Here is a 22,616-nt window from a genome sequence, read left to right as displayed (position 1 = left end):
TGCTTCAATGTTCTATGCATTTGATTTTGGAATCTAAGTGAAGGGTTGGAGTAGGGGGCTTAGTGGTGAGCCAAGATGGCAAAGTGGAGGCAGCCACCCACTGAAATCTCTCAACATTCTTCTCCAAACAGCTTTAAAATAATGCTTCAATTCAAATTCTGAAGTGGCAGAGTCAACAAAAAGGTCAAGGTTAATATTTTTCCAGACTAAGACAAATAGGGGGTTAGCAGTAGGGGTCTGTGATACCAGGGTGAACAATAACCTAAAGAAGGGGCCCTTCATGGGTAAAGACCAAAGTATAGACCAGAAGAGCCGTGACTACACTTCACAATGGATCACACCATCTTGGAAGCATCAAAAATTTGTGGAGCCCAGAACTAGCTCCAAAAAAAAGCAGTATAAAAAAGGCTGAAGTAACTCCCACCATTTTGCCCCCAATGAGCTAAGCCTAACTTTAACATAAACTTCAAAATCAAAAAATAGGTTGAAAAAATGAGCAAATAACAAAAATAGAATTTGATCATAAAAAGCTACTATAATAGCAGTGAAGACCAAGACAACAACATGAAAATGGCAACAAGCAAAGCCTCCAAGAAAGATTGAATTAAGCACAAGCCCAACAAGAATTCCTGGAAAAGTTCAAGAAAGTGATGAATGGTAGAGGGAAAACTGGGAAAAGAAATGAGAATGATGCAAGAAAAATATGAAAAGAGAATTAAAAGCTTGGTAAAAGAGGCAGAAAAATTACTGAAGAAAAAAACACCTTAAAAAAAACCACACATGGCCTAATGGTAAAAGAGGAACAAAAAATTCAGTGAAGAGCTCCTTAAAAAGCAGATTGGGCCAAATGGAAAAAGAGAAATAAAAATTCACTGAGTAAAATAATTCCTTAAAAATTAGAATCGGGAAAGTGAAGAAAATAAAGTCAAAGGAAAGGGGGAAAAATAGAATAAAATGAGAAATATTTCTGTGGAAAAATAACTGACCTGAAAATTAGATTGAGGGGAGACAATTTAAAAATTATTAAATTACCTGAAAGCCATAAAGAAAAAAGGGTCTACACATCAAATTTCAAGAATTTATAATGGAAAACTACCCTGATATCTTAAAACTGTAGGGTGAAATAGGAATGGGGGAAAAAAAAAAGAACATTAGCCACTTCCTAAAACAGATCCCAAGAAATATTTATTGTTTATTAATTTATTTTAAACTTAAATAGCAAAACTTAAATAGCAATAAGAAAGGAAAAGAAGCATATTATAAACTTAAATACAAAATAAGAAAAGGGAAATAAAAGTATTGGCATGTGCAGCATGTAAAAAAGGATGCAGAACAAACAGCAACAAATTTCCATTTCAAGAAAATCTACATAATAAATACTACACATTATGTTCAAAGCTGTCCTTTTCTTTGCTTCCTTGTGAGTTTTCTTTTGTTCTCTGATGTATACTTTTTACTTTGTTCTTTTTCTCCCTTCATTCTAAAAAGAAGGCTACAAATAACATATACATATAACGTGTGTATGTATGCCCATGTGTGCACATATGCATATACACATACATATATACATGCAAACATAATATATACACACATACATGCACACACATATACATATATATACTTAGATATCTATAATTACACTCATATACTGACATATACATTCATATGCATCTATGTAAGATTGTACTATACTTGTTTGTCCTCTGTTTCTCTGAGGGTGGAAAACATCTTCCTTCATTAGTCCAAGTCTTTCTTTATTTTTCTAAGTCCACCAAATTATTTCCTACGCCACAGGAATATTCCAACCTTAAGCTTCTAGTTATTTTAAATAGTCTAAAATGATATCAATTTGTATGGCTGACATATAGTAGTTTCCCTATTTTTCTCTTTTAATTAAACATTTTAGCTTTAACTTTGTCTGATGATTACTAACCCTGTTTTTTTTTCCATAATAAATTATACTTCTGATCTTTATTTTATGCTTGTGTGTCTCTTATTTCCTATCCCTCCTGACTCCTCTACTTTACTTCTACCAGTACCTTGTGCCTTCCTATTACTTAACCCAACTCCCCCCTTCAAGGATCCCTCCCTTATTCTAACCTTTGCCGTCTTGTTTCTATATTAAGACTTTTATAGCTTTCCATATATGTGTGTGTGTATGTTATTCCCTCTTTATCTCATTGTCATTAATCTGTCCTTTTATAACTCCCCCCCTTATTGTATTCCCTCACCCTCTTAATTTTTTTACAAATTTAGAATACTTTTATTCCCTCCTAAATGCATATATTGTTCTTTCTTTAACCCAGGCCTGATGTATATAGAGTTCCTTCTAAAAAAATCCCTCCCTTATCCTCTTCCTCCCCCCATCCCCTTAGCTTTTTATTTCTTTCTAAATGTAGAAGACTTTCATGTACTTCTAGATATGTATGTATTTTTCCCTCTTTAAACCATTCCTGATGAAAATAGGGTTTTAGAACTAACAGCTCTCCTCCCCCATCTTATTCCTCTGTGTCAGTTCTTCCTCATGCACCTTATTTATGTAAGATAATTACTCCTTTTACCTTTTCCTAAATGGCTTTACTTTTTAGAATAATGTCATACCCAGGTCTACCCCAATCTTTCCTTCAAACTATCCAATTACTAATAAAAATCTTAGACAGATTTCCTCCTATGAAAAGTAAATTGTCTATCCTTATTGAGTCCCTTATAATTACTCTTTGATGTGTACCTTACATTTCTCTTGGATCTTGTATGTCAAATTTTCTATTTAGTCCAGGTGTTTGTTTTGTTTTGTTTTTTGTCAACAAAATCCTGAAAGTCTGGCAATTCATTGAATATCCTCTATTTTTTTAACTCAGGATTATGCTTAACTTTGTTGGGTATGATATTTTCAGCCATAACTCCAGTTGTTTTGCTCTTCAATATATAGTGTTCCTAGACCTATGGTCTTTTAGTGTCACTGCTGCTAGGTTTTATGTGATTTTAATCATGGCTCCAACATATTTGAATTTTTTTCTTGTTGCTCATAATATTTTCTCCTTGAGCTGGGGTTTTGGAATTTGACTATGCTATTCCTATAGGTTTTCCCCATAGGATCTCTTTCAGGTGGAGATCAGTGGATTTTTTCTATTTCTACTTTCCCTCTTGTTCTAATACTTAAGGGTATTTTTCTTTAATTTTTTTCTTGTATTATTATATCAAGATTCTTTTTTTTTATGGTAGTTTTCATGTAGTCCAATTATTTTTGTGTTTTCTCTTCTTGATCTGTTCTCCAGATCACTTGTTTCACATTCTCTTCTGTTTTTTTATTCTTTATATTTTATTTTATTATTTATTGGTCTCATAACTTCCTTGGCTTCCCCTTGCCCAAATCTAATTTTCAAAGAGCTGTTTTCTTCCTTAAGATTCTGGATCTCTTTTTCTAGGTGGTTGACTTTCTGTTCATAATCTTCTCATCTTTCTTGGATTGTTCTTATTTTTAAAAAAACTTTTCCTCGATCTCTCACTTTATTTTTAAAGTCTTTTTTTCTTTTTAGTTTTTCTATGATTTCTTTTTGGGCAGATGAACATTTAACATTACTCTTTGAGGTAAGAGTAGGCTTTTTTGCTTCATTATCCTCCTCCAGGGATCAACCCTGCTCTTCTCTGTTACCATACTAACTTTCTAAAGTTCGGTTCTTTCTCCTTTGCCTGCTCATTTTTTTAAATTTCTAGCAGCTTATTATTGTAATCACTTCTAGTCCTGAGGGATGGGGGATGTTGCCTCTGGCCTCAGGTCCTCCTTCACTTCTCCCCTCTGACCTGGAACCAAAACCAAGAATTCTACCCTCCTGTAAGCGCCCACAGCCAGTGGTATCTCCTCTTCACTGCTCGACTACTTCTCCAGTCACCGAGCACTAGCTTGTTCTGGTTCTTTCTCACCCAGGACAACATCTCAGCAGCACAGCTGGGCCTGGAGTCCCTTACCAGCAGAGGTTCCCTCAATCTTACCCCACTCAGATGCCCAACTCTCTACATTGTCCAGGAGGTAAAAATTCCTGTGGCTGGGACCAAAGCAACTTCCTAACCCAGCTAGTCCCAGGGCTCACCTCTGCTTGCTGTTTCAGGGAAACTAGCCTAGAGGTGTTTACACTTCACAGGGAAAAACTTCTTCCTGGCATTTTTCTTTGGATCTTCTGGTTCTCCCAGGAGGACCACTGTTCTGCCCTAACTCTTATTTATTTGTACCACTCTATGTTTGCCTTGAGGTGCTATTTTATCTTGTTTGTGGGGGAAATCTGGAGAGCTTGGAATATTCTGACCTACTCCACCATCTTCTAGAATTCTCTGTTACCTCTAGAGGGTGAAATTAGAACTGAAAAAAAACAAAACAAAACAAAACACTGATCACCTCCTAAAAGAGATCTCAAAATTAAAATTCCCCCAAATATTTATAATCAAATTCAAGCACTCTCAGGTAAAGGAGGAAATATTGCAAGCAGCTGAAGACAATTCGAATAGCATGGCTCCATAGTCAGGATCACACAAGACTTAGCACCTTCCAATTCAAAGGTACAGAAGGCTTGGAATACGATACTCTGGAAAGCAAAGAAGCTAGGATTACAACCAAAAATAACCTACCTAGCAAAAGCAAGTATAATTAAGAGGGGGAAATGGATATTTAATGAAATAGAGGACTTTCAAGCATTTCTGATGAAAAGACCCAGAGCTGAATAGAAAATTTAACATTCAAACACAAGACTCAAGAGAAATGTAAAAAGGTAAACATGAAAGAAAAATCATAAGAGATATAATAAGGTTAACCTCTTTACATTCCTAAATTAGGTGATAGATGTAACTCCTAAGAACTTTATCATTATTAGGGCAGTTTGAAGGAGTTTACATAGACAGAGGGCATAGGTGTGAGTCAATTATGTTAGGATGATCTCTAAAAAAGGTCAGGGTTGAAAAAGAGGGGTGCATTAAGAAAAGGGAGAAAGGAGAAAAAGAATGAAAAAAATTATCTCACATAAAAGAGGTGCACAAGGAAGATCTTTTTTAGTGGAGGACAGTATGGGAAGGGAGAGGTGAGCGATGCTTGAACCTCATTCTCATCTAAATTAATTCAAAGAGCAAAGAATATATTTGGGTATGGAAATCTAACCTACTCAACAGGGAAGTAGAAAAGCAACGGGTTAAGAAAAAATATGGTGATAAAAGGGGGGTAGATTAAGGGAGGCAACAGACAAAAGCAAAACAGACTTTTGAGGTGGGACAATGTAAAATGAAAGAGAGAAAATTAAACAAAAGAAAATAGGATAAAGGAAAATACACAGTAATCATAACTGTAAATGTGAATGTGATGAACTCACCCATAAAACAGAAGTAGAAAACAGAATGGATTAGAAACTAGAATCCAACAATATGTTGTTTGTAAGAGACATATTTGAAACAGAAAGACACACACATAGTTAAAATAAGGGGCTAGAGCAGAATCTATTATACTTCAGCTGAAGTGAAAAAGGTCGAGGTAGGGATCATGACCCCAGACAAAGCAAACATAAAAGAAGACCTAATTAAAAGAGATAATCAAGGAAACTACATTTTGACAAAAGGCAACAAAGATAATGAAGTAATATCAAACATTTTTATAGCAAGTTTCTCTGATAAAGGAATCATTTCTCAAATATTTAAGGAACTGAATCAAATTTGTAAAAATAAGAGCCATTCTCCAATTGATGAACGGTTGTTGTTTTGTCCTTCGTTCTTAAAGAGGACATCAAGAAGGTGATACCATGATTTGCAAGTGAATTGGATTTAAGTGAGGGAGGGCTGTGCAAAGTCACCAGCCTCACTCTCTTCTCAGGAACCATCTGGGTCCAGTAGTAAAAAACAGATCAGGACTATTGGAGATGGCCAGGGATGCAGTGGGAGACCTTGGCCTTTTTTATGTTAAGATCTTTCCCAGGTCTCAATCTGACTGAGGCAATTTCCATTCAGTGATTAAGGCTAGGTAGGAAATGAGGAAAAGAATGGCCTCTTACCTAGTTGAAAAAATCAATCTGAGAGGGAAAGATCCTCAAAGTTTCTGGACAAAACAGAAACAATTGCTATTTGCACTCACTCTGAGCCACTAGAGCCAAACAATGACAAAGTGGGGCTTGGGCTGGGACAAAGGAAGGAAGGAGGGAAGGAAGGAGAGAGGGAAGGAAGGAAGGAAGGAAGGAAGGAAGGAAGGAAGGAAGGAAGGAAGGAAGGAAGGAAGGAAGAGAGGGAGGAAGGGAGGGAGGGAGGGAGGAGAGAAGGAAGGAAGGAAGGAAGGGAGGAAGGGAGGGGGGGAGGAAGGAGGGAAGGAAGGGAGGGAGGAAGGGAGAAAGGGAGGAAGGAGGGAAGGAAGGAAGGAAGGAAGGAAGGAAGGAAGGAAGGAGGGAGGAAGGGAGGGAAGGAAGGAAGGAAGGAAGGAGGGAGGGAGGGAGGGAAGGAAGGAGGGAGGAAGGGAGGTAAGGAGGGAAGGAGGGAAGGAGGGAAGGAGGGAAGGAAGGAAGGAAGGAGCTGTGTCGTCTACTAGAATCGGCAGTTTGGTCCCAGTTGGACAATGTAGCTCCCTCCTTTCTTTCCTTCCTTCCTTCCTTCCTTCCTTCTTCCTTCTTCCCTCCTTCCTTCCTTCCTTCCTTCCTTCCTTCCTTCCTTCTTTTCTTCTTTCCTTCCTTCTTTCCCTCCTCACTGATAAATGGTGAAAGGATATGAACAGGCAAGTTTCAGAAGAAGAAATAAAAGCTATCTATAATTATATGAAAAATACTCTAAATCACTATTGATTAAAGAAATACTAAATAAAACAACTTTGAGGTAACATCTCACACCTATAAGAGATGACAAATGCTGAAAGGTATATGATTAAAAAGGCACATAAATGAATTGTTGGTGGAGTTGTGGACTAGCCCAATCATTCTAAAGAACAATCTGCAACTATGCCCAAAGGGCAATTGACCCAACAATAATACTATAAGGTCTGCATCCCAAAGAGATCAAAGAAAAATGGAAAGGACATATATGTACAAAAAATATTTATCACAGCACTTTTTTTGTGATGGCAAAGAATTGAAAGTTAAGGGATGCCCATCATTTAAGGAATGGCTAAATAAGTTGTAGTATATGATTACTATAGAATACTATTGTGCTGTAAGAAATGATGAGTGATTATTTCTGGAAAATAGGCAGACATATCTGGATTGGTGCATAGTGAAGTGAACAGAACCAGGAGATCACTGCACATAGGAATGGCAATATTGTAATGATGATACTGTGAAAGATTTAGCCATTCTGATCAATACAGTGATCCAAGACAATTATAAAATACTCTAGTTGAAAAATGCTATCCACTTCCAGAGAGATAACTGATGAACTCTGAGTGCAAACTGAAGTATAATTTTCTTACTTTATTTTTCATTCTTTCATGACATGGTTAATATGGAGAATTTTTTGCATGATTTCAAATGTATAATTGATATAATTTTGTTTGCTTTCTCAATATCTGGAGAGAACTGAAGGGAAGGAGGAAATTTGGAACTCAATATTTTTAAAAAATGTTAAAAATAAATAATTTTTAAAATGTTAAAAATCTAAGTTGTTTGATGAGTTTCCATTGTATCTACATTGATCTTTTAAGAAAAGAGTTCATTTTTTTCTTTATTGAAATTGCTTCCCTTATCTTCAGAATTTCATTCTTAAGCATCTTCCTTTCCTTCTAGGCTGACTTTCTCTGTAATATTTTAGTTCTAAGTATCCTACGTATTCTTCCTCTGGTGTCTTTTCCCATCACTTTACTTGCTCATACATCACCATTGATCTTCTAATTGGCAATTGCAGTATCCTTTTTTTTTTCAATCCTCATCCTTTTTGATCTTTCAGCAATACTGATCACTTTTGATCATACCTATGAGTTTTCTCTCCTTTGCAGCTGACAGAGAGAGAGAGACAGAAGGAGAGGGAGGGAAAGAGGAAAGGAGGGAGAGAGAGAGAGAGAGAGAGAGAGAGTAAGAGAACCTATTTTAATTTTATTTTTAATTTAAGAAAAATAACAGCATTTACATAAAATAGTACAAATAAAAAGATGAGTATCATATGAAACTACGAATCTATTATATACAACTTGATATTCTTTTTAAATATAATAAAGTTATCATGTGAATTTCTTTTTTTTTCCCTTTTTCTCTTTCCTCTCCACACCCTTATCCTAGAGATAGCTATCATTAGACACAAATATGTATACAGAGAACCTATTAAGTACTTACCAAGTGCCAGGCATTGTGCTGCATACTAGAGATGAAAATTGAAGCAAGTCTCTGCCCTCAAGGAGCTTACATTTTACTTGGATGGGGAAGACAAAAAAAAAATTAAGAGAAGATAGAAAAGATAGAGGTAGAAAGCAAGGGCTATGGTTTGAAGGATATTTTATTCTTTGTTATTGCAATGTTTAGCATAAAATTAATTCTTCATAAATACTTGACTAACTGAACTCTGTCTCATGCTACCTAAAGGATCTCTCTGTCTGAATGTATAATATCTCTCTGGTCTCTCCTCCCAAAATGGTCACAAATAAACACAGGCCTACATCTCAATAGGGTGTGGCTTACTGTATCTTTCTTATGTTTCCAAGGTTGGATTACACTGGTGGTTGGATTTGTCTAGTGCTGTGGCTTATGAGTTCCAAGTCATTTTTTCCTTAGAATTAAGTCAAACAGATTCCATTAACTTTTAAATTTACTAAGAAGGTAAGCAAGAACACTTGGAAGAAACCATCACACTCAAACCTGGGGCACATTCTCCAATAAATACATGCAGTTTTCATAGGAAGAATGAGTACAATATATGATGGTAGTGAAGTATATGCATGCATGTACGCATACACGTAGGACATGTACAAATCCCTCCCAATTCCTTGGAAGTCTTTTTTTCCCCTTTGTGAGGGCCTTCATAATGTTTCCTTTAGGTATGGGTAACTAAGCTGGTACCTGTTGTTCCATTTAGACCCTGAGGTTCTAAAAAGCTAGAACTTCTCAAGGGATACAGTTTTCTAAATAACTTCTGTGGTTATTGTTCTTTGTCCAGTCATCCTTAGTGTGTCTCGACTCCTATTTAAGATCCTCCTACTACTACAGTGTTTCCTCAGCTTGCATTCTTCTCTGACCACTGATGGGATCCACTATGGGACCTTTGACTTTCCTAAATTCATAATGTTTCCTGGACATTATCTTAAAATGATCATTTGTCTAAGAACAAATGAGAAATAAAAACAGAGAGAGAGGAAGCCATATGCTCATAGATATTGTGACTAGATAGGATACAAAGATGTCTCTTCCCCTCTCACTCAGCTCTTGGGGCAAAATCAAAGTAGTCCTGCCTCCTTACAGCCATTTTTGTATAACTATTCATTTCTAGCACACTAACCCTTAAGTTCTCATGTTTTATGCCTCTGCATCCAGTTAGAAGATTTTGACTTCGTGTGGTACTCACTCAAGTCTTATTACAGTACAATCCTTTTTACAATATTTCTCCAGTATCTAAGGCCAAGACATATCTTTTCACCACCGCTCTTCCCCCTCCTATTCTTCTGTTTCAGACTAATCTTTCTCATGCATATATGTTGCTGAATTTCTCATTTACTCATTTCCAAGTGAAATAATATATTTACGATGCCTTGAAAACCTGGAAGAACTATATCAATTTTAAGATATTATTGTTATAAGCAATGATACTTATAATTATTTATAACTCTCAAAACTCCATTGTTGATAGTCCAGGGATGAGGAGTCCATGGCCTTGAGGCCATATATGGCTCTCTAGGTCCTCAAGTGTGGACCTTTGACTGAATCCAAACTTCATAAAACAAATCCCTTTAATAAAAGGATTTATTCAGTAAACTTGGACTCAGTCAAAATGTGACACCCAAAGACTGGGAAGGCAAGTTCCATATCCATGGTTTACACAATAAAGTTCAAACTCATTAGTCTAGTATTCAATGCCCCTATAACCTAGCATCACTTTTTCTTTTATATTAGAATCAGAAAATGCATTTAGTTAGGGAAATAAGACCAAAACAACAACAATAACAATTTGAACAACAATTCTTTGAATAAATCCATTCTCCTTCTTCTCCACCCTAGTCTGCAAAGGTAGCTTACCACTCCTATCTTCAAAATGATGAAAATAAAGCAAAACCTCCACAGCCTTGGTTCAATAGCCTCTCAGAGTCCTCAGTGGTCATTCCATTCCCTGCCTATGATTTTCCATTGCCTGTGCATAGCACTGGAAGATCTTGACAGTGTCCTTAGCTTAGATTTATCTCCTTTTCACATCTTGGACAGAAGCATGAGTCCATTTACAACTATTTCTCATCAACATTTTGAATTGGGCTGTCTTGTAAATTCTATCCCATTACTTGATCTCTGCTTCTTCATCCAAGCTTCATCATGATGTCTTCTCTGTGCCTTCATTAGAGTACTCTATGACGATTCTAAGTCTTGGCCCCACTATCAACTTTGAAACTTAGGGCCTAGAGATTCCCAGAATATATAGTTTTTAAAGGTATGGGTATATGATTATTGCACAGTAAACTGAGGGATTTCCCCTCATCTGACTTCTGTAACAGAAGTTACTTTGGGTGTATCTCCTCCCTTTCACCCATTCCCTTTTCCTTCAACTTTATTTCTTCATTTTCAGTCTCAGAAGATTAAAATGTATTCCCTTGAAGAACTATTAGCCCCATTTGAAAGTTGTTTGAGCAACTCATTGAGTTCCTCAGAGGAAGAATACTTCAAAAAAAAATCTAATAACTGTTACTGTTTTATCCTATCCCTCTAGGAAAAAAGACATTGTCAGCAAATGACCAACCATGGTAATAATGTTAGCTATGTGTTCTGTTTATTTTGTTGTTGTTATTGTTAGATTTTTCTAAGTATTAAAAGGGTATATTGAAATCACCTACTATTATAGTTTTACTATCTTTCTCCCTGTCAATTGTTTAGTCTTTTTAAAAAATATTTAAATATTCTATCATCAAATGTTTATATGTTAAATATTGATATTAATTCATTGTCTATGTCAGGGTTGGGGAACCTGCAACTTTAATGCCACATGTGGCTTTCTAGGTTCTTGGATAAGACCTTTTGACTGAGTCCAAATTTTACAGAGCAAATCCTTTTATTAAGGGGATTTATTCCATGAAGTTTGAATTCAATCAAAGGGCCACACTTGAGGAGAGGGCCACATGTGGCCTCGAGGCACAGGTTCCCCACCCTCAGTTCTATGTTATCCTTTGGCAAATGAGTTTCACTGTTTATCTCTTTTAACCAATTCTATTTTTGTTATTGCCTTTTCTGAAATCACAATTCATACCCCTTCTTTTTTTAGTTTAGTTAGTGCATGATAGATTTTACTTCATCCCGTTATTTTAGCTCTGTGTGAATCGTATGTTTCAAATGCATTTCTTATAAACAGCATATTAGTACATCCTGCCTTCTAATTCATTATGCTATATTCTTCCATTTTATGAGTGAATTCCCTCCTATTTACATTAGCAGTTATGATTCTTAATTGTGTATTTCCTCCAAAGATCTCATATTTTCCCTCTATTTGCCCTGTGATCTGCTTCACAAAGAAGAGTGTAATGAGAGGAGAGTGTGCTTAGCACTAGACCTCTATGCTTGAGGCAAGCAGCTTAATCTCCCCAATTCTTTCTTTTCTTCCTTTCATCAATACCATATCCATAGTTGTTGTTGTTATTGTTTGCTATTTTTCCTTATAAATACCTCTTTGTAAGATACCCTAACAGCTTAGAGTTCATTTTACCTATGATTACTTACCCTGAATCTAGCCTACCTCTTATTTCCTCTTCTATTTTCTTGATGTGCCCTCCTTAATCCCTGTTGCATTGAATGTTTTATATCAATGTGTGTGTGTGTGTTTGTGTGAGTGTGAGTGTGTGTGTGTGTGTGTGTGTGTGTGTGTGATTTATATCCTCCAGAAGAAAGTCAGGTTCAAGTCATGTCTGCTATCTGAACTTTTACTCCTTTTTTCTATAATCTGCTATTTGTGTATCATAACTATATGAGATAAGTCCTTCCACTCTTCCTCCTCCTTCTTCTCCAATATAGTCCTCTATCTCTCCTGCTCTTTATTAAAGATAATCAAATATAACAAACCCACTCCAAGGTCCTTTATTATTTAAGTCCCTCTATGACCCTTGATAATTTTAGGATTCTGAGGGGATGTGTGTAATATTTCCTTTTAGAATATAAATACTTTATCTTGTATAGTCCATTCTGATTACTAACTCATATTTTCCTTTATATCTTTACTCCTATGTTTGCATTTCAGAGTTTCTCTTCAGCTTTGGTATTATCATCAGGAATGACTGAAGGTCTTTTTTTCCCTACTTATTAAATTGTGCATAACCTTAGTCCCATAAATACCAACCATTCTGGAAAGCAGTTGGGAACTATGCACCTCAAGTTACTATACTATATATAATATTGTACATACTATTTTACCTAGTGATAATACTGCTTGGTCTTTATGCTAAAGAAATTTATAGCAGTTCTTTTAATGCTGGCAAAAAAAAAATTGGAAACTAAAACGGTGCCCATCATTTGGGAAATGGCTATGTCTCAAATGGTCTTGCTCCACATTAGCTTGGGTCTTATCACTGTATTCTGTAGATATTGAGTACCTTGTTCCTCAAGGATCTTAGGAAAGCTGGAAACTTTCCATGTACTCAGTGTGGTCTGATATAGGTCTGATATAGACTGGAGTCAGGAAGACCTATGCACATGTTATGAGCTTCCCAAGACCCCAATGTGATTTACACAATGGCAACACTGGGTAAAACTCCAATAGACAATTGTTGGCCCCATTAGATTGGTGGAAGGTGCTGCAGATTCAAAGCAACAGAGCTACTGTCCCATGCCTATTCCACAGTTCTTGCCTTGGTCACTAAATCATAGCCCAAATTTGAATTATTGGACTGGATAAATGGTCAAATATTGTTCCTTCTTAGATTTTCTAATGACAACTTACTTTGATGCTATTTTTCGATCTTGGTTGTTATAGTTGTTGGGAGAGCCACACTATAGTGCTAGCTCCTACTCCACCATCTTTGCTATTCTCATAACTATTTTTAATTATGCTTCATCTGTGACCAACTGTGTGATGATGTTGATCAAGTCACTTAATCTCTCTGGACTTTAATTCCCTTCTGTTATTGAGGGGCTTAGAAAGAAATGGTCTCTAATGTCCCCCGGTTCTAAATCTACAACCCCATTTTATAGTTTATGTCATTGTGGATGAACAAGTGGAATTGGGTTTCAGCAACCTCAGGGGCAAGAAAGGGGAGGATAAGAGAGAAAAATTGAGGACTTGTAGGCAAAATGAGTGGTAGTTATATTCTAGACAGAAAAAGGATCTGGAAAATTTCTTCTTCTATTTGCCCCTTTACCTTTTTCCATATTGATCTTTCTAAAATGTAAAAAAAAAAAAAAGTGGTCACCAAAATAGATTACTGACAACGGATATAAGCTATGTGTTTTTTGCATCTGGCTTAATTTTTGAGCAACATGCTAGGTATTACAAGACCTTTTCACAGAAAGAGATACAATCCCTGTACTTAGTTTGAACACGTATAGCTTAATCACATTTTAAATTTGGAGAGATCTGCCTTTTCCTATCCTTAGTTAATATCATTTTCCCATTGTGTTATCAGTCTGATTGTTGGGTAACAAAGCATAATTAAATGTTTTGATCAATCTAAGACTTATAGGTACAGAGTAGTGGTATATTGAAGTTACTCACCATAGGTCATGTTTTAAAAAACTAATTTATTTCAAATGGGAACATTTTGTGAATAAGAAATTTAAATATTGAAAAGAGGAATTAGTCACTTTCTTTTTCATTCCAATATGTTTTGCTAATTATGTGGCATAGTTCTGAGAACTGTGGTTTCTTAAAAACAAATTACTACCTTTTCTTTATTTATCTCTTCTCACACTGACTTTCCTTAGCACTTACTATCTACATCATATATGGTTAGCATATGATTATCCCTAATTTAATGCTTTATGTCTTTCCCAAATTTGTTCACATGTATGACTCTGATCACCCTCAAAAAATATAAGCACCTTGAGGGCATCCCAGTGCCCATCACTAGTATCTCATTTAATAGCTCATTTCAATAAATTCCATTTTGATGAAGTTTATATTTGTCATATCATAGCACTTAGAGATTCTCTATAAGGAGAGAGACAGAGGATACAAACATATTTTGGAAGTTGTTTCCAAGGAATCACTGTGTTTTGGAAGATGAAAATGAGAGGAAAATATTTAATGAACTCTGTATTTAATACAAACAAACATACACACACACACACACACACACACACACACACACAAGATATTCTCTCACCCCATCTTGTGCCCAGCCCCTCAATGTAAATCTATATCTATGGCCCCATCTCCCAGAAGTATTTTTCTCCAAATTTCAGCTGGTGAATAATTTAAATCTCTCATGATTCAAGAAATTGATACAATGTAATTTGTTATGATAATCCTTGAATTTTTTAAGTGAATGATGCCTTCATGAGAAAGGCCAGGTGATAGTAATTGATAAAGATTGATAGATTATAATGTCAAGAGAATAGGACAATTTGGTAGTACTCCAACTGATAACACATGAATCCAGCAAAACTTTTCCTGCCTTCCAGTTATGCCTCATGTCAAAGTACAGTAGCCTTTAAGCCCTTAAACTACAGAAGGAAATGGAACCATGCATTCTTGGAGGAATCGTTCGCTATTATCTCTTTCTTCCTTTTCTCTTTTGTGCTTTATTGTTACTTGAAAATGTTTCAAAACTGTTTAAGCCATTATGCTGTCAAAAATGTCTTTTCAATCTCATACCAGTATCTTCTGACACTCTTAAAACAATTAACAGTGAGAAAGACAACTAGTGTGGGTATTACTCAGCTAAGACAACTCATCACTTCTTTCTAACATGTCTCCCTTATTTTTAGAAAAACTAATATGTTGAGTCTTAGAAATGGGCCTGTAATTTTTCTTTCCATTGGACATGGAATACTGAATAAAATGAATAAATCTAAATGCTCAAACTAGATATTTCTCCTAATTTTCCAATTTCTGTCAATGAAGTTATCTTATATTTATTTTACTTAGATTATGTATTTACTTATCTATAAACATATTATTTCCTCTCAGTGAAATATGTACTCCTTGAAGTAAGGTTTTTCATTTAGTCATTGTATTCCCAATACCTAGCACAGGACTTGACAAGCAGAAAGCAAATGCCTTTTAAATGCATGTTGAATCAAGTTGTATTAAATTCTCCTTGGTTTCATTTCTTTTGGATATCTCTTTCTGCTTACTCTAAACAAGTCTGCCTATTTGTCTTTACCCAAGATGTTATACTTTAGCTAGGTCTAACAGATAAGTGACAAAGTGGTTAGAGCCTTAGACTGGAGTCAGGGAGACCTGAGATCAAATGTGGCCTCAGACACTTACTAGCTATGTAAACCTGAGCAGGTCACGTGAGGCCTACTTCATTTCCCTCAACTATAAAATGGCGATTAGGGTAGCTCCTGTCTCACAGGGTTGTTCTGAGGATCAAATTAGGTGATATTTGTAAAGTGCTTAGAACAGTACCTAGCATAAATGCTTGACCCTTTCATTTTCCCCATCCATATCCTAAGCAGAGAATAGTATAGGGAACCACTCAAAAAATATTTAAATACCTATGTTATGCCTGACACTGTGGGTAGGCTTTAGAATAGAAAGATTAAAAATGATAGTTCTGCCTTTAAGGAGTTTACATTCTAATGAGCAATACAGCATGTAAACAAAATGAATACAAGGTAATTTTAAGCAATTCAATTGAGTTTCCTCAACTGCAAAATTGAGATCATAATAACATCTGCTTTCAGGGGTTGTTGTGAAGATCAAATAGATAGATCAAATAGATCTTCACAAGGCATTTAGCACAGTGTCTGGCACACTGCAGGCACTTATAAATGTTTTCTCCTTTTCTCTCTTACTATCCCCATTTTACAGATGAGGAACCTGAATCTCAGGGAGGTTAAATGATTTGTCTAGAATCATATAGTTAGTATCTAAGGCAGGATTCAAACTCAATTATTTCTGATTCCAAGTCCAGCATTATCCACTATATCACCAGCTAGATGATTTTTTGTGTTAGACATTGTGCTAGGTAAGAGTACAAAGAAAAAAATGAGACAATTCCCACCCTCAAAGAGCTTTCAAACTCTTGGAGAGAAATAACATGTACATAGAAAATCAAATATAAAATATATTTGTTATCCCAAAAGTCTTAGTGCACTTTAAGCTTTAACAATTCAAATTGATTATTTTTCCTCTGAATTCCTTTTTCATTCTGAATCTGCATTCAAAATTCTCAGTTACTGAATTCTGAATTCATAATTCTGAATGATTGAATTATTTTTCCTTATTTAGATATGTTTTCAGGTATAGATAATATTTTGAAGAAAAGTATTTTCTTAATTTGAGGAAAAGACATTCTTATTATATCCAGGGAGTTGTTTCCTGATATCTTCTCTATCCATAGATTTAAAATTCAATTTAGTACCCTATATTTCTCCATATTCTTACCACTGATGCTTTTTATAAATCAAGATAAGTCTAATGACCCACTGCTAGTATGTATGAAATGTTCTTTTAATTTCCCCCATTAGTGATGATGACTTTGTGTTGCTTTTTCCTGCTTCATATGTTGTTGTTGTTCAGTCATTTCAGTCCTATCTGACTCTTTGTGACCCCATTTGGGATTTTCTTGACAAAGATACTAAGGTGGTTTGCCATTTCCTTCTCCAGCTTTTTTTACAGATGAGGAAATGAGTCAAACAGGGTTAAGTGACTTGTCCAGGGTCACACAGCTAATAAGTGTCTGCATTTGTTCTCAGATCTTCCTGACTCCAGGATCTACCCTGTATCCACTGAGTCATCTAGCTGCCACCTAGCCACTTTTTCTGTAGTACTCTCTTAAACAATGGTCAGTAACACTGCCAGGTGAAGTTAAGCACACAGTCCATGATGGCTATGTAGCTTTATTTGGAATCGAATGAGTGATTTTTGGTATAATTTATTTCTTATTCTTTAACTAACTTAACTAACAACCTCAGCTGTCACCACCTCTAACCACTAAATCCAGATAAATCCAGATATTACTATTGGAGGTCACATGGCTTTGAACATCATCATTCTACCCTTCCTCTCTTTGTTCTTTTTTGATCTAGAACAAATCAGACTTACTCATATTTTTCCATTTGCAAAATGAAGACAATAAGAACCAGAACCAGTTTAAAATTTTCAATATATTAAAGACTCATACAGTTCCCATCTCCTTTGAACCTTTTAAATCACTTTTTAAAATAGTATGTTATTACTGAAACAGAATGCAGAATGCAGGACTAATTGTCCGAAGATATTACTAACTGTATATGTTAGAGCCAGAAATAAATTTGGGAAATATTGATTCTCACTCTAGTCCTATATTCTCTAAATTATCCTTCCTTCATAGCCTGATTTCTTTTTAATTCATGAAGAACAAGTACAGAATTACAAAGTATAAACCAATGTATTCAGAATTGTAGATAAAATACAATTGTTTCAATTTAGACTTTTCCTTTTTTTTTTAGCACCTAGCATTTCCAAAAAAAATCTTTGCATTTCTTTCAAATAGTTCAAAAATTATGCTACTTTTTAAGATGCTCCTTTTTTACAATTAGCATCCCACATACTCATCAAGAAGGATGGGAAAAATCATGACACGTCCATTTGTAGATGAAGAAATTGAGACAATAAAAGGTGGAGAGTCTTCCAAGGTCATAAATCATACAGTAGTGCTATCAAGACTAAGAATCAGACCATACTGACTTCAATACCTAAATCATAGTAAGAAAAAGAAGGAAAAGTCAGATTCTGGTGTGTAATGTCTTCAAATGTTTGCAACTAAACTACAACTTTTAGAATAATAAAACTTAAGTGCTCAGACTGTGAGCTCACCAAAAGGTACTTAGGAAAAAATTATAGAAAGTCACAATAGTACAATTACTATATAACATTTAATTATTAGAACAAATATATTCTGTAATTTTTGGTGCTCATTGGAAGATTAATATTCTGAGACTTTATGCTGTATTTGTGCCTATATCCTTCGTTATTTAGATACAACCAATATAAATTGAAAACTGAATGCTCACTTTAGGCCAGGTTCTTGTATCCCTTCAACCCAGTGTTGAAGCTGTTTGGTGATGATCATGTCACTCATCTACTCAAAAGTTTTTCCTTGTTCTCCGGTATTTAATAAATAAAGTATAAACTCCTCAATCTGTCATTCAAGGCCTACCAAAAACTGGTTCAAACCTACCTGTCCTACCTTATCGTACGCTGTTATTTTCCTGTACATGCTCTGAACTCCAAAGAGAATGACTCACTGTTTTCTATTTTCCTTTTTTAATAATATGTTATTTTGGGGGCAGCTAGGCGGCCCAGCAGATAGAGTACCAGGCCTGGAGTCAGGAGGACCTGAGTTCAAATGCAGCCTCAGATACTTGATATTTACTAGTTGTGTGACCCTGTGTCACTTAACCACAACTGCCTTGCCAAAAGAGAGAGAGAGAGAGAGAGAGAGAGAGAGAGAGACAAAGAGAGATTTCCAAGAGAAGAATTCAAAAGGGAAGCACAAATTTTAAAAAATAATAATAATGATAATATTTTATTTTCCCCCAATTATATTTAAAAACAATTTTAAACATTTGGGTTTTATTTTGTTTTGTTTTGATTTCCAAATTCTATCCTCTTCCCTCCCTCCTGCCTGAGATGGTAAGCAATCTGACATAGGTTATACATTAGCAATCATGTAAAACATTTCCACATTAGTCATTTTGTGGAAGAAAACTTGAACTAGGAAGGAAGGAAGGAAGGAAGGAAGGAAGGAAGGAAGGAAGGAAGGAAGGAAGGAAGGAAGGAAGGAGGGAGGGACGGAAGGAATGAAGGGAGGGAGGGAGGAGGAGGGGAGAGAGAGAGAGAGAGAGAGAGAAAGAGAGAGAGAAAGAAAGAAAGAAAGAAAGAAAGAAAGAAAGAAAGAAAGAAAGAAAGAAAGAAAGAAAGAAAGAAAGAAAGAAAGAAAGAGAAAGAGAAAAAAAGAAATAGTATGCTTCAGCCTGTATTCAGATGCCATCAGTTCTTTCTCTGGAGGCAGATATCATTTTCCATCATGAGTCTTTTGGAGTTGTCTTAGGTCATTGCATTGCTGGGAAGAGCTAAGTCTATCAAAGTTGGTCATCGCACAATGTTGCTGTTACTGTGTACAATGTTCTGCTGCTTCTGTTCACTTCGCTCTGTATCAGTTCGTGTGTTTTCTAACCCTGTACCTTCTCACTCTTTGCTCCTTCTGATCTGGAATGGACCCTCTTCCACCACATCTATGTCTATCTCTTTAAGACTTCTTCAAGGTAGAATTTGGATGCCACTTCTTTCAGGAAAGACTCCTTAGTCCTGCCTCCCCCTACCCAGGGAAAAGTGATTTCTTCTTCAGCTTTTGTTTAATTTATCTTTGTATTTCTCACATTCTCCATTGTTTCAGGTATTTAGGAATATATATATTTTATCTATTTGTTATGGGTTTGATGTATTTTATATCTATATTTGTACCCATCACAATGTGTTTACATAGTAATCACTTCAAAAAAAAGATGTTTCTTGAAATTGAGCTGGTTCATATACAAGTGCCCATTAAATGAATGATAAATCTAACAAAGCTAAAGAAGGATGACAGTGGCAGTCATGATGAGGACAATATTTTGCCATTATATAATACTTTACAATTTTCAAAGCACTTTTGTATGCATCATAATTAATTGTGTTAAGTACCCTTTAGTATATATGCTGTATTCTACAGCATCTCACTGATGTGTCAAAGTCTACATAGGGTGGGACAGGTCTGGGGGAAGTAGTGGGCTTTTGTAAAGTCAGACAAGGAGCCTGAGCCATAGCTCAATAATTTATGAGTTGAAGTTCCAATAGTAATGGTCTGGAAGTCAGGAAGCCAAAGAACAAATAAGGAGTGTCTGGTTATCAAGCAATCAGCCAGTCAATTAACAAGCATTTATTAAGTGCTTACTATGTGCCAGGTGCAATGTTAAGTGCTTGAGATGATGGGGTACTTGGGTCCCAGCAGTTCCTGACCTCAAGAAGCTTATATTCTTATGAGGGAGATGACATGTATATAAATGTATATAAATAGATATACACATGAATGAAAGGTAACTACATTGGGTCAGCTAAGTGGCACAGTAGATAGAATGCTGGGCCTAGAGTCAGGAAGACTCCTCTTCCCGAGTTCAAATCAGGCTGCAACACTAGTACTGTGTGACCCTGGCAAGTCACTTAACCCAATTTGCCTCAATTTCTTCATCTGTCAAATGAACTGGAGAAGGAAATGGCAAACCACTCAAGTATCTTTGCCAAGAAAATTTCAAATGGGGTTATGAAGAGTCAGACACAACTGAAATGACTGAACAACAAAGAAAATTTAAAGAGGGAAAGTTTAGAAATGTTCTTTGTGACAATGAGGATTTCAGGTTCTTAAATCAACCTCTTATCAAATCTTATCTGTGCTCAGCAATAAATCAAGGGGGGTAGAAGCTAGGAGATTATCCCAGATGAGATTAAGAACAACAGAGTTTAAGAGCTAAAACCAGCAAAACCCAGAATCCAGAGTTATACAGTTCAAGAATAAGAACAGACAAGTGAATCTAAACCTGAGAAAGGGATTGTTTTCTCTCTAAATTCTCTGATACTTTCTCATGCGTATAGAGCTATTGATTCCACAAACGTGAACAAGGAAAAATAACTTCTCATATTTCAATAGCACTTTAAGATGTATGAAGTACTTTCTTCTCAACTCTATGAACTATCTTTCTAGTCCTGTAATTCTCAACTTACATATGAAGAAACTGAGGCTCACCTCACCAGCCTAGTCTCACCTAGCTAGTAGGCAGCAGAACCAGGAAATAGACTCAGGTCCTCCAACTCTGAATTTTAACTTCTCTCCACCAAATTGTAGTATTTACTAGTAATCCAAGAGGAAACATACTACATAACTTTCAGTCTGCACTCATCCTAGCTGGAGTAAATAGAGGAGAAATGTGACTACAGGCAGGCTTGTAAACCAGTTTAGCAAAGCTCACTGCATTTTGGTGTTTACTTCTAGTTTAAAGTAGATGGTAGTCATCCTGTTGTCATTATCATGCACTGGAAAATACATGTAAGCACGTTGTATAGGTGTGTGTATAGGCATGTACAAGGCAAATTTGACCCAAGGGAAAATAAGTTTGAATATTTAAGGCAAATACTCTTAATTTGTAAATAATATGGACAGATGTGTTGGTTACTACTGGTAGCTAATAAAAATACACATATACATATATGTACATATATCACACATACATACACATACATATATAGATATGCACACATATGTAAGGTGGCATACTTTATCATTTGTAATCTTATTTTAACTCTTTATTACCTTGGATCTTTGTAATTGGTTTGCTAAAATCTTGTCATGGAAAAACAAAATGTTTAAAAAGGAATGGAAGCAATGTTCAAAGTCAAATGTTCCACAGTGCATTAATATAGAGTATGTAAATTCCAGAGTAAGTTGTGCATACAAATATGTTACTGAAAGCTAGGTGAGAGACTATAATACACATTTGTGAGAAGTATTTGTATATAAAACTTATATAACTTCAATCTCTCCTAGAATGATTGTCATTTGGGAAAGGGGGAGGGAAGAGAAGAGACATTTTAAAGTTTATCCATTTTCCTAGGTAACAAATGCTTCCTGAGTTAAACAGAAATGACTCAGTCCAATTACTATGTGATGTAGTAAATTGATTAAGTGCATTTGGATAAAACTCACCTAAAGAAATTATTCAGGACTACACACAAAAAAAATGGAGAATTTTTGTTCCAGAACTTACTTCTTGTCCTCCCCCACCCCCAACTCCCTGCTGAAACGTGTATGAATTAGTCTCCCAAGACCAAAATGAAAATTCTGCATTAACTACCCTTTGCAGCTTTTAGCTCAATGAATATATAAGTTGTATGTTTATACTTATAAACATGTCAGTTGTGTGCCTAATTCTTTATAGAGAGACTTTGGTTTCATCTTTGGAAATTCCAAGAGAGAGGAAATACTTGTCCTTGACATTTCATTTATTAGACAGTGGGTGGCACCATCTTAAGGAGTAGATGATATGTGGTTGCATTTTGGCTCTATTTTCTCTATTTGGGCTACAAACTATACCAAAACTGTGAAGGGCTTACCGCATTAGTAATTAATAGGGTCCCATTATGCTAACTATCATACAACTTAGGACATCTTAGAGGAAAGATGAGAGAGGAATAATTTGAAGTAATTTTCTTGTAATCATGCCAATCACTTCAACAAAGTAGTTATTAAATGAAACAGTATTATGATGAATTATAGGACATCTAACATTGAATACCTTTTCTTATCAGCAGCTTATGGT

The sequence above is a fragment of the Phascolarctos cinereus genome, unplaced genomic scaffold, assembly GCF_003287225.1.
Source record: "Phascolarctos cinereus isolate Bilbo 61053 unplaced genomic scaffold, phaCin_HiC Scaffold_7;HRSCAF=346, whole genome shotgun sequence".
In the NCBI taxonomy this organism is placed as follows: Eukaryota; Metazoa; Chordata; class Mammalia; order Diprotodontia; family Phascolarctidae; genus Phascolarctos; species Phascolarctos cinereus.
Note: the sequence above shows the minus strand (reverse complement) of the source record.